Source organism: Xenopus laevis, chromosome 6L, assembly GCF_017654675.1.
Source record: "Xenopus laevis strain J_2021 chromosome 6L, Xenopus_laevis_v10.1, whole genome shotgun sequence".
Classification (NCBI taxonomy): Eukaryota; Metazoa; Chordata; class Amphibia; order Anura; family Pipidae; genus Xenopus; species Xenopus laevis.
This window is the reverse complement of record NC_054381.1, coordinates 66,078,593-66,091,966: the sequence shown is the minus strand read 5'-3', so window position 1 is coordinate 66,091,966 and position 13,374 is coordinate 66,078,593.

Sequence of the window (13,374 nt, the reverse complement as noted above, 5' to 3'; positions counted from 1 at the left end):
AGTAATATATACATCGAATATCAGAGATACTGTATTTTGGTGAGCATTGCTTCTGATTATTTTCAGTGTGAGTTAAATGTGCTTATGTTTAGTTAATCAGAAAAGCAACTAACCTCAGATACACATTAGGCAGGACTTTTTAGGGAGTTCTACTGTTACACCACAGGAATGCCACAAACTTAACTTATTTGGCACACTTCTGCTCAAAACTTATTCCTACACCTGCATTTAATTTATTGAAATGGTTCAGCCATGATATGTTGTTCTCAATTTTATTCCACTAAGACCAATTTAGTGAGTCAGAGGTAACACTGACACATCAGCCACTTTTGACACCACTGAAATGAAAATGTGTGTCATTGAAAAAGGTGTCATCAAAAATGAAATACATACATACATGTTAATTGCCTATAGAGAAAAGGTTGCGCAGGGCTATGACGAAACACATCAAGCATATTAAACAAAAGTACATTATAATATATGTCCTTGCACCTATCCTGATTTGTTTATTAAGATATGTTCAGGTCTGGATGCCCATTTGTGGTAAAGAGAGTTTCTTTAGAGTGACAGGTCTGAGGCACTCCAACCTGGCCACATCTGGTACTTACCAGAAGAGTTGTTTTAAAGGCCTGCTTGCTTAGACAGTGTCTCTGACAAAGCACCTGGTGTTTTAAAGATATTTGCACAGGGATAACTGCTATATACTAATCAGCTTGCTATTATTGATTTGTAGATATGGACTGGGATATAGATACACCTAAACTAGAATAGAATATGCTTCAGAATATTTTTACATGTTTATATATTACATGTCTGAAATGGTCATGTCTGAAAAGTCAAAATAGGCCCTAGCATTTCAAGTACACAGAGACCCAAACAGCCCCCCAGCCCCCAGCCTATTTAATAGTGACAAATATTCTATAATTGATAATGTGCCTGGCACACATAAACTGGATATATCATGCCTACAAAAGGACCTACAAAATAATTATGACAGTCCAACCAAATGGAGGCCGAGCCCTGAAGTCAAGGAAATGCTTAGACCTATCCCTGCTGAAATGCTTTAAAACAAGGCAGAAAGGAGCTTCCCTGAAAGATTTGCAAAAGAGTGACTCAAAAAACCTTTGGTGCCAGCAAAGTATCTGCTTTACTAATCGGAGAAAGGGCACACCACGTTTCTATGAGGTCATCCTCCCAGGGCATTCATAATTCCTGATCTGCAGGAACCACAATGCTGCATTACTTTCAGCATTACTTTCAGAATTAAACTGGTGTTTAGTGTATGCCCAGTGTCTTTGGTTCCAGGCCTTTAGTTTACTCATAAACTGCATGCCTCATTTATTATTATCTGGAGCAAAAAGGAGAATAAGAGACACCAATATACTTAGTTCTCAATAGCCGGAGGGCCTTGGCGAATACAGAACTCTAGGCAATAGCACTTAAAGATAGAGTAGTTACATGAGCCCAACCTGACGAGACATCTATTCCTATTATTCCCTACTGATTCCCCTCTCCCTTTTTTCTCTCTTTCCTCTCCTTTTCCCTTCCCCAGCCTACTTTTATTTATTTACTAGTGCCTTACATCCTTTAGAAACATTTGTAATTCTTGATGCCAGTCATTTCCTTCCCAGAAAATCTGCTTATAATTGGGGGTTATTTACAATGTCTATCTTTCTATGCATACCTTCACTTTCACCTTCAGTCAAGTGCCAACTATGGGCAGACTCTAACCTATTCACCACAATCTGCAAATTTCCCAGGATAAATATTATTTCCTGGAACTCCAAGGGTTTAAAGTAATGCTGAAAAGAGAGACTTACTACTGTATTTGATTATATGAAAAACATAACATGCTTATATTTCTGCAAGAGATGCACTAAAAAATCAATGCTCTTTGATCTCATGAACATCAAAATAGACATTTATGGCATCCCTTCCTGAGATTAAACCACTGTGCTGGACTAGCTGCAAATTGCTTTATAATATTTACATGGTGGTCTACAGAATTCTCATGCAACCTTAATCTCTGCCACAGACAAGGACTTACTTTCCTTTTCTATAAAGTAGTAATAGTCAAAAATAGTCAAAAGGCAAGGACCCAGAGTTGTGTGATTCATCACTGCCCTTCAACGATCACACTGGTTACCTTTACCATATGTCTCACGTTCTCACCCTCTTAAAATTTTAGCTATTGTGAGCAGGTCCCTCACCCTGCTGTTTCCCACCTATGAGTATCATTATCAAGTATATCAAAAGAAAATGACAAATTTAAGACTTTACCATTGATAAAGACCCTTGGCTTGGACAGCTTAGAGATCTTTTTTAATTGTATGTATCTCAGCAGATTATTAATACTATATTGCTGCCCTTCTTTAGTACAGGTATGGGATTTGTTATCCAGAATGCTCGGGACCTGGGGTATTCTGGATAATGGATCTTTACATAATTTGGATCTTCATACCTTAAGTCTACTAGAAAATCATGTAAACATTAAATAAAGCCAATAGGCTGGGTTTGCTTCCAATAAGGATTAATTATATCTTAATTTGGATCAAGTACAAGCTTCTGTTTTATTATTACAGAGAAAAAGGAAATTATTTGGAAAAATTTGTGTTATTTTGATAAATTGGAGCCTATGGGAGACAGCCTTTCTGTAATTCTGAGCTTTCTGGATAACGTTTTTCCAGATAACGGATCCCATAACTGTACCTAATATTATGATATTGCTAGCAGGGGGTTCCAAATTAATCACATACAAAGCATTAAATAAACCCAACAGTATTGTTTTCATTATATTTTTGTTAAGATTAAGTACAAGGTACTGTTTTATTACTACAGAGAAAAAGGAAATATGTTTTAAAATGTTGAATTGTTTGATTAAAATGGAGTCTATGGGAGATAACTGACCCATAATTTGGAGCTTTCTGGATAACAGGTCCCATATCTGCACCAGAATGCCCCTGTTTCCTACACTGTGGCTTCACAGTCAATGGATTTACCACTGGTACCAAACTATTTAAACTGGTTGCAGCAGGAGTACACCCCGTGTAGGTTTTGCTTTTAGCGTATATAGCCAATACTATCTCTCCTTCTCAGCCAGCGCTGGCAGCCAGCTGAACTCCTGCAGATAAAGTCCTCCATCAGCCAGCCATAGCATTGTTGTGTGCAGAGTTAACTACAAAAACAGATACTAAGAAAAGGACACATAAAAAGCTGATTTTTAATCATTCTCTCTCTCTCTCTTTTTTTAAGACTGTAAAATAACAATCTTTATGTAAGTAACCACAAAAAAATGCATTTTACTTATTTCATCAAATTTTAAGACCCAAAAGAACTCTATGAACCAGTCTGCTTTGAAGGTGTATGTCAGATTAATAAAATTAAGGAGCTCCACTATAGTTTGAAATTATTGTTGTGGATTAGACAAGGTTTCAGACAATGGAAAAATATTTATTTATAGCATGTCCTTTAATGTGTTCATTTTGATCACAGTTCTTTCCTTTATATTGAATGTGTATTACTATTATTTTCCCTGAAGGATGGGGTAGATTTTATAGGATAAAAGCTGCTGGCAGACACTCTAAACACTTATACAGCTTTTATATTTTTTAAATTTTAACCAAGCTTTAAGTTATACTTACCATCACAACATAGCTATCAAATAAGTTTTATATTACACTGTTTACAGTGCAAATAGTTCACTCTAGATTACAAAATAAAATTTCATACCTGAACCAACAAGAGTATTTTTTTTAGTTGTAATATTGGTATGTAGGCAGCCATCTCAGGTCATTTTGCCTGGTCATGTGCTTTCAGAAAGAGCCAGCACTTTAGGATCGAACTGCTTTCTGGCAGGCTATTTTTTCTCCTACTCAATGTAACTAAATGTGACGCAGTGGGAACTGGATTTTACTATTGAGCGCTGTTCTACCAGGCAGCTGTTATCTTGTGTTAGGGAGCTGCTATCTGGTTACCTTTCCATTGTTCTGTTGTTAGGTTGCTGGGGGGGAAAGGGAGTGGGGTGATATCACTCCAACTTGCAGTACAGCAGTAAAAAGTGCCCGAAGTTTATCAGAGTACAAGTCACATGACTGGGGGCAGTTGGGAAACTGACAACATGTCTAGCCCCATGTCATATTTGCTCTTTTGAGAAACGGATTTCAGTGCAGAATTCTGCTGGAGCAGCACTATTAACCGATGCATTTTGAAAAAACATGTTTTCCCTTGTCAGTATCCCTTTAAGTTCTATGGGGTTCATGCAAATAGAGCACAACAGTCCTTTACCCTCTCCTTCAGACACAATACTGTAATAGTGAGCAAGTTAAAATGAGGGAGATCAGGACAAGGAATACATTTTCTGCAAGTGCAATTTATTCCACTCACAATGTTTCAGGCTCAACAGACCTGTGAAGCACAATACATGGTTTTTGTGCGATAAATTTTTTAAAAAAAGAAATACCCTGAAGTTTATATTGACAAGCTGTCTTGAAATCAGGAACTTTGTAAGTTGCTTATCCCACCAGAGAGTGGAGAAGCCACATGCTGAGATTTATTGTTTGAAGAAAACACCATGGAACCTTGCCTAATTTAGTCTTCCTTTTGAAACCACTATAATCACCTTGTTTTACTTAATTATAACTTTATTTTGGAGATAGCACTTTGTAAAAATCACTATAGCACTTTAGAAGACATAAGAAAAATGTGAACCTAGAAATTCTATAGTTCAAGAAACACACAGATTGTGTTGCAACACCCTGGTGACTGCACTGAATATTAATAATATTCTGTTATTTGTTTTTCCATAGCCTGTGGCGCTGATCTATAATTTTATAGACAGCAGTGACAAATAGAGAGGGCAGTTATGATGCACCTTTTTTCTACCTTTTGGCAGCAGCAGTGAAAATCAAATAGGAGCCACACACACGTTACATCAGCATGGTGTTTTACCAGTTTATAGGCACAAATCGTCAAAGCAGGCTAATGTTTGGGGTGAATAAACCTCTCTCTGTTAGGTCAGATCAGATGTGACAAAGGAAAAGTTGTCCACCCAAACATTATCCAGCTGTGGCCATAATAAATGTTGATACTATCCATAACGTTCAGTGTGCAGGAACTAAGTAGTCCTTTTGCCACGGAACTAAGGACCTTATTGGCGAAACATACCACTTTGGATATCTCCACATATTGATGTCAGATGTGACGGCACATCGTTATCCTCCTTACATGAACATCCATTCATGGGTTTACTTAGATTGATGCATTGTGTACTGCCCAAAAAGTCATTATAATTGGGAACAATTTGGCGGTTTCTACCAACAGTGTGCACGCAGTTCCCCTTACTTAATTGCATTCAATAGTGAGAGTTAATTTGGGTATTGGGGTCCCTACCCCCCAAGCAGCGCTGCTTATTTTAAATGGTTTTAGTATATCTGGCATGGTGAAAATAAATATTGCTTTTTAACTCGATTGCTTTTGTATGGCCATTGGTTATCTAATATCGCATTTGGAGGTATTTGAGGAGATAAATATTGGGGTTTGAATGGACACATACCATTCTGGCGAGGAAAGTGGGGTGTCAGACGGTAGTCCTTGGGATGCCCTCTTTCATACCTTCTAAGCATTAAGGCCTCTAAAACTCAAAACCAATGGCAAGAGGTTACATAGACCCCAAGCCCTACCATTTATGTAGATAGTAAGGAGACTGTCCCCCATATGTAATAAAAGGTGCAATGTTTTTCCAGATGCAGTAACTCATAGCAATAAATGTGATGTTTGTTTCTAAACAGTGGAATCGTAACTTATACCTGCTGATTGGTAGCTATAATTGCTAAAACCTGGAGCAAACTGTGCACCTGATATTACATAACCCCCATGTGCAACAGGATTTATGAGCCATTGTCAATATTTTCGGCGTAGCATTAAGTATACTGTCAATTTATGAAAAAGTGGCATCCCAGTAAGAATGGTAAATACGCTTGTTAAGGGGTCTACAACATTTTATTTAACATTCCCAATACCTCTTTGTGAAAAATATTTATGCAAGGGAATAAGAATTTTTAAAAGAGACATCTACGTTTTACCTTGTTGCAAATTCATTTTGTCTACTGGAAACATTACTATTATTCTGTAAGGTTGCTTCCAAGTTTTCTATTTTCCTGACACACTGAGTTTAAATGATTTTACACATTAGTCTGCATTGGCATCAACTAGCATAGTAGAGTTTGGACATGGTGAAAGAATACACTGCAGAAAACCATACAGAGCATATTTTGGATTTAGTTTCTACCACATCTCTGTAGAATAAAGCAAACAGATTTGCTTTTAATTTAGAAGCTACACTAGGATAACAATGTAATAGGCAAAAATTATGTATACACCGGTTTAAAAAATAATTCTATCTGTAAAATAACATTGAAAGAAATCCCTAATGCGGTAATAGTGCTTTATAAAAATGCTGTGTTGTGTTTAGGAATTGTTCCTTCTGTTACCAAAACCCACAGCTATTATGGAAATAGATGAACCTGAGCATTTCTTGTTTTATACTTCAAAACTCCTACCATAAACACTTACGGGCTTATTTATCAAAAGTCGAGTGATAGAGGGTTTTTTTTTACCTCAAATGAACTCGAATAACCTCAAAACTTGAATATCTTATTTAAGAAAAAACTTGAAGGTCTAAAACTCAATTGAATGTAACTCAAATTGAGTTTTTCTCAGAAAAAAACTTGAATGCCAGGAAGGTTATTAACTTCTTCAAATAGGTCAGTGGACCTCTGCCGTTGACTTCTACATGAATTCAGCAGGTTTTAGGTGGCAACCTATCAAATTCAAGTTACTTCCAGGGTAGGGAAATGATAAATGTCAGATTTGAATACAAATTCGAGTTGGTGGTTTTTAACCAAAAAAACCAACTCCAAAATTTGAATTTAAAATTACCATTCCAACCTTAATAAATCTGCTCCTTATAGATACATACTATATAAAATTCTCAGTGACATGAAAATCTGTTGCAAAGAGAAAATCCTGTTTCCTTTCACTTTGCAACTATACAATATACTAATTTTATACTATAGAGTCAGTGACCAGATTGGCCATGGTCATGTAAAGACCCCATTTGGAACATCAGGGGGGTTATTTACTAAACACTGGTCGGGCTTTTGGGGGCTAAACTTTAATTTTTCGGGGTGTTTTTAAAAACCCGACTTTTTTGAGATTTATTAAAGCCTGATGCAGCAAAAACCCAAATCTGAAAATTCGTCATCTCAGACCTGTTGAGGTCATGTATAAGTAAGTGGAAGAGGTCCCTATGCTATTTTGAAGTATCTGTGGTCTGTGCTGGAATTAGCCTGAAAATCCGACCAATTTGGGAGAAAAACTCTACAAAAGTTGTACGACTGAGGTTTTTCTCTCGATTTCGCAATTGAATTGAGCTTTTTTAATAATAAATAAGGTAAAATCGGGTATAGGAGTTTGGTCGTGGTTGAGATAAATTTGGATTTTAGTAAATAACCCCCCAGGTCTTGTGATAGGGTATCAGCACCAGTTAACACAAAATTTGACGAATACAGGATATAATGGCAGACAGAAAAGGCCGTCTCTGCCTATAACCACTCCTAATTTTCTTTAATGACAAGTGCCCACCCACCCTATCTACCATCATTAGAAAAACACATTTCTTTCTAAATTTAAAAGGTGCACAGTCCATAATTTGGGCTTGACCGACTGTTGTAATCTGATTTTTGTTATCCCTTTATTAGGGATGAGGGGATGCAAGTTTTGGGGCATTTGACATTTGTGTTGCCCTATAATAATAAGGCCATACCAATGTAACAAAAAAGGTTTTATTTAGCATCAGTTGCTAAGTAAACAAGTATATTACAATATCAGAAAAAGTTAATTAGAAGTTAATCCTAAATACTGTACTAATATCATAGTAACTTGTATAATAGGAATACTGGGAATCTATGGATGGTATCACATTTTACCATGACATGAAAAAATGATGATGCATTGCATACGTATAAATAAATAAGGTATGAAATAACTAATTGTCCCTGCTAAAGATTTATAGAAAACATAAACCATGCTTATATAGAATATATATTTCCCTGTAAATAAATGCATATTAGTTATTCTTATTCTATGTATATCATGTTATATTCTTTTCAGTCCCTGCTACAATCTAAGATCTCAATTACTTATTCACACTGTGGTCGATATCATCAAGAGCTAATTAGCTTACCTGAGACCCCCCCGCACTGCAAGGCAGCAATGCTAACTGCCACCATACCGTCAATATAATAGTGATACAATTAAAGGGTCATAACCAGAAATCATACCCAGGCTCCCCTTATCCAATAGGCATAAATCTAACTAAAAGCCAGTCCTTCTCCCAGGGGATGTGCAGTTAATGCTGATCTAACAAACCAAGGACCCCAGTACTGTAAGGCAGTATTGCTAAACAATGAGCCCTAGATACTAAACCATGTTAATAGATGATCTTGTTCAGATGTCAAATTTTTTTTTAAATTGCTGAAAGGCTTATTTGGCTTTAAACATACATGTTATCAGGTGAAAACAGCTGTTCACTTTTTTTAATCTGTAATTGTAATGCTCATTAACAAGAGTTATGCAGACATGCAGTTTCCTTTACAGGCTCAGTGTTTGGGGCATTAGAGATTTGCAGCCACAGAGACATAGTGAGGATTTTCAGGGTTTCCTCAGGATATCCTCTCAGGAGCAGGGGTTATGTGTTCAAATTACCTATTGCACCTGTGCTGCTATGAGGATATCCTGAAAATATGTTGTTCAGGCGCAAAGACTAGAACTGACAACCAGTGCTGTAGAAGTTGAAGTGTATTGCCCTTTGTATGTGCAGAAAGGGTGCTGCTTAAAGGAAAACTTCAATAGAACAGAGTGATGTACACTCATGGAGCAAATTAGGGGTTTTAAAATAAAAGGCATAATTCGCAAAGGCTAAAAAGCTAATACTTAAACGGTGGGTATAGAAAGGCGTTAACTTCACATATTAAATATGAATTATCTGAATGATAAAAGCATTTACAATAATTTAATCACTGCAAACTGAGTACATAACAGAAACAGCAAATTTAACTATCTATTTATACTATATCACCCTTCTATGAATCATAAAGAAACACATTACCATTATACGTATATGGTATACAGTTATGGGATCTATTCATTATTCTGTAATTTGAATTTCCATACTTAAGTCTACTAAAATAATTGAAATATTTAATAAACCCAATAGGATTGATTTGCCTCCAATATGTATTAAATAATTATATCTTAGTGAGGATCAACTACATGGCACTGTTCCATTATTACAGAGAAAAAGGAAATCATTTTTTAAAAGGGGAATTACCTGTATTTGATTAAAATGGAATCTATGAGAGATGGCCTTTCTGTAATTCAAAAATTTCTGGATAATGGGTTTTCTGGATAACAGATCCCATACCTGTATAGGGTAGCTTTGTGCTTAAATATAGTTAAGAAAATCTTCTGTATCTACAACATGTAATATGCTTATACCTGTACTGTATTTCACAGCAAAGGCTACCTTTTCAGTATATATTGCACTGATATATTGATTTTCACAATTAATAAATCTCAGATTTTTAGAGTTTTAAAGAAATATAGAAAAAACATGAATTTTTAGAAGTTCATGGAAAAAAAAGAAATTCGAATGTTAGTAAAGAGGCCCCATGATGTTAAACATATGGCCAGTTACATTTTCCAATCCAATGCTTTGCCTACTATACTATGTCTAATGCTGAGATGCCACTAACCCACTAGTGCAGTTTATGCCTAAGCAAGAGGGAGGGAATATGTTTATTAATTAAAGGACACACTAACATTTTTCAAGTTCAACCCATCACATAACAGCCTGGCATCCAATATAATGAGTGATTGTCCTTTGTAAAATTTTGTAGAAAAAATATCCCAGATTATAAGATTCTATTTTTTAAAAGTGAAGCTAAATATTTAGCTAGATCATAATGAAGTCAGGTTTTTCCTGCAGATTCATTTCTTAGGGGGTTATTTACTAAAACTCAAATTTATCTTATATTTTTATTAAACCAAGCTCAACCAAACTCCAATCCATGATTTTATCTTATTTATCAATAAAATAACTCAAAAAAGTTGGATTGGGAAAAAACTCGATATTATCGAGTAAAATTTTTCATATTTGACTCCTGAATCGCTCAATTTTTTTTGGGTTATTGCTCGAAAACCCTGAATTTTCCTGATTATCAGACGAAACCCGGTGCAGATCATGATATCTTCAAATTGTAAAAGGGACATCTGCCATTGACTTCTACATGACCTCGACAGAGTTGAGATGGCGGATTTTCAGATTTGGACTTTTTGCAGCTTCAGGGTATAATAAATCTCAAAAAATTCTAAAAAAATTTGAGTTTTTGCCCAAAAAACCTCGACCAGAATAAATCGAGGTTTAGTAAATAATCCTCTTATTGTGTATTCTTTTGGTAGTTTTTTTTATCCATATTTTATGTATTGAACTTACTGAACCAGCCTAACGTTTCGGCATCTCAATAGTGGTATTGATCTATGCCTTCAAAGTTATCACAGTTTCCCATCATGGATTTTGTTAGGAGTGTCTGTGACATGCACATGTTTCTCTGATGAGAAGTTGAGCTTAGGGGTCGTCACAAATCATCAAACAGAAAATGAAGTTGTTTGTGAAGAGTCTCATCCAGGTCATGCTATATCTGTAGAAATAAGTCAAATCAACTGTACATTCTGTGTTTTTTCTTGAAGAAATTTCACCAGTCATCCAACTGGCTTTCTCAATTCAGAATGGAGAAAGCCAGTTGGATGACTGGTAAACGTCTTCAGGAAAAAACACAGCAAGTACAGTTGACTTGACTTATTTCTACAGATAGAAAATAAAGTTTGCCTGTCATATAAGCTGATATAGAAGCTACAGGACTGATTATTAAATTCTGAAGCTAATTTGACTGGTTTTTGATCTACCATGTATGAATAATCTAATCGACCTTATACTGTGATATTTCTATTATATATATTCACAGGGCTGCCATCAGAAATCGCGGGGCCCCACACAACAAAATTTTCTGTGGCCCCCCTCTTGCCACCCCTCAGCCACCCCAACCATCATGGCCACGCTATAAGTTATTAAGAGAAACATTGGTGACCAGGGCCCCTTTAAACATTACAAAAACAATTGGTGGCCAGGGAACTCCTACAAGTTACAGAAAAACAATTGGTGGTCTGGGCACCCTTAATACAATTATAAAAACACATTGGTGGCCAGGGTCAGGGGATGCCAAAAGGCTACATTGGTGGCCAGTGATTAGCTAATGGTTATTAAAAATATCATGAAGAGGCCAGGGGTAGGGCCCCTTTACAAATTACAACAAAAGCAATTGTGGCCAGAGGCTAGCATTGGTGGCCAGGGGCTTGTATCGGTGGCCAGGGGCTTGCATTGGCGGCCAGTGGAACTTACCTGTAAAGTTCACAGGGGGCCTTGTTTCTCCTTAGGGAATTCTTCTTCCTTGGTTCTCTCCTCCTCAGGTGGCGGCTTCTTCTCCTGGGGCGGCGGCTTCTTCTCCTCTGGTGGCGGCGGCGTCTTCCTCTCCTCAGGCGGTAGACAGGAAATTCCAGGAAGCATAACTATCTTCTTTCTTCCGACAGCAGACAACAGCTTATATAGGGTTGCCGCAGCCAATCAGATCAGTCGAAGCCAACCCTATTAGCTGCTGACCACCAATGGGACCTATTGGATTGGGTAAACAGGGCCCGGCAGCCTGAAAATTAGAAAAGTGTGGCACGGCTGGGCCCCCCTTAAACCTGAAAATGCTCCAGGCCTGGGATGACTGTTCCCCCTGTGCCCCCCTGATGGCGGCCCTGTATATTCAGTATCTTGTGCGTCGGTCCCTAAGCTCAGTAAGTGACAGCAGCACAGAGCATGTGCAGTGAAACAGCAGAAAAGAAGATGGGGAGCTACTGGGACATATTCAGAGACACAGATCTTTACTGCTAAAGGACCGTGGTTGCCTTAGGCTGGTACAAAAGCCCAAAACATAATGTACAACATTTCTGTCCTACTTCTTTATTTAAGCTTTACTTCTCCTTTATCAGTCCCTTCTCCTTTAGAAAAAAACAGGCTTTCCCCATCTTCTTTCTAATAGTTTAGCATGTCTGTAATTAGCCCCTGTAAACTAGTGACCGAAACTGTACTAGCTACTTCAGAGATTGACCTGATGACTTTGATATTCTTGCTTAAGTTTTAACACTGCCTAATGACCTTAATATTTTACATATTTAACCTGTATAGCAAGCTTACTCAGTAACTGGAATGTATTTTCGTGTGATTGCACAAAGTGTTAATGGATTGATGGACATGATTTCTCTACGTGACTGGAGACTTTTGTGTTTTTTGTTCCCCGGTTGCCTCATTTATATGAAAGGAACATCTTTGCAGTTACACATAATTATTTGCTCTTAAAACATCCTTAGACATATTTTCTATTTGTCTGCCCAGTGCATTACGTTACAAATTCTTGTCTAGCTTTTCTCCCAGTGAGAATTCTGCTTAGCCTAACTCTAGGGAGTGTGGGAAGAGAACAGAGGAAATGATGTATGACAGGGAACGTGGTATCACATCCTCACACAGAAACACACTGATAGACATTCCAACTGAGCCAATATAAATCTGCTCAGCAAGCAGTGTTTATCATGTTCCATACTGACCAGGTTAAAGTGATATCATCTTGATAAATGATTATCTGTTCTGTACAAAAAGCCTTGCATTAATATTTTAATATTTTTTTTTATAGGGTGAGGTTCTAATGACAAAACGAATGGAGCATATTTTATCAGATATTTTGCAAAGCTTAAGCATTAATACTTATTTCAGTTAACACAAAATTGACAGCAGGAGCATAACCATTGTTAATGATAGAGCTGATTTATTTCATCTTCATAACTTGTAATTTCACATATGTCTAAATACTTTCTATCATGCTATTACATTTGTTTAGTCGTTTGTCTTCTCCCTTATCATTTCTAAGTATAATATATATACTTATGAATGGAAACAGCCACTCTGTGTGCCTAATACATTTCCCTAAAGCCCATTTAACTCAGACAATCAGAAATAAAGACATTAATTAATATGGCACCTGCAGAAAAGTAACTATTGTCTCCACTTTATATTGACTATAGGACATTATTTCTGCATCAACATCACTACTGCCAACATTATGGGAATTGTTTACAAAAATGAGCACAGTCATTACCCCAGGGATTGAAGCATGCACAAGTTGGTTGGGGAAACAGCACTAAAAAAAAGATCAGTATTTT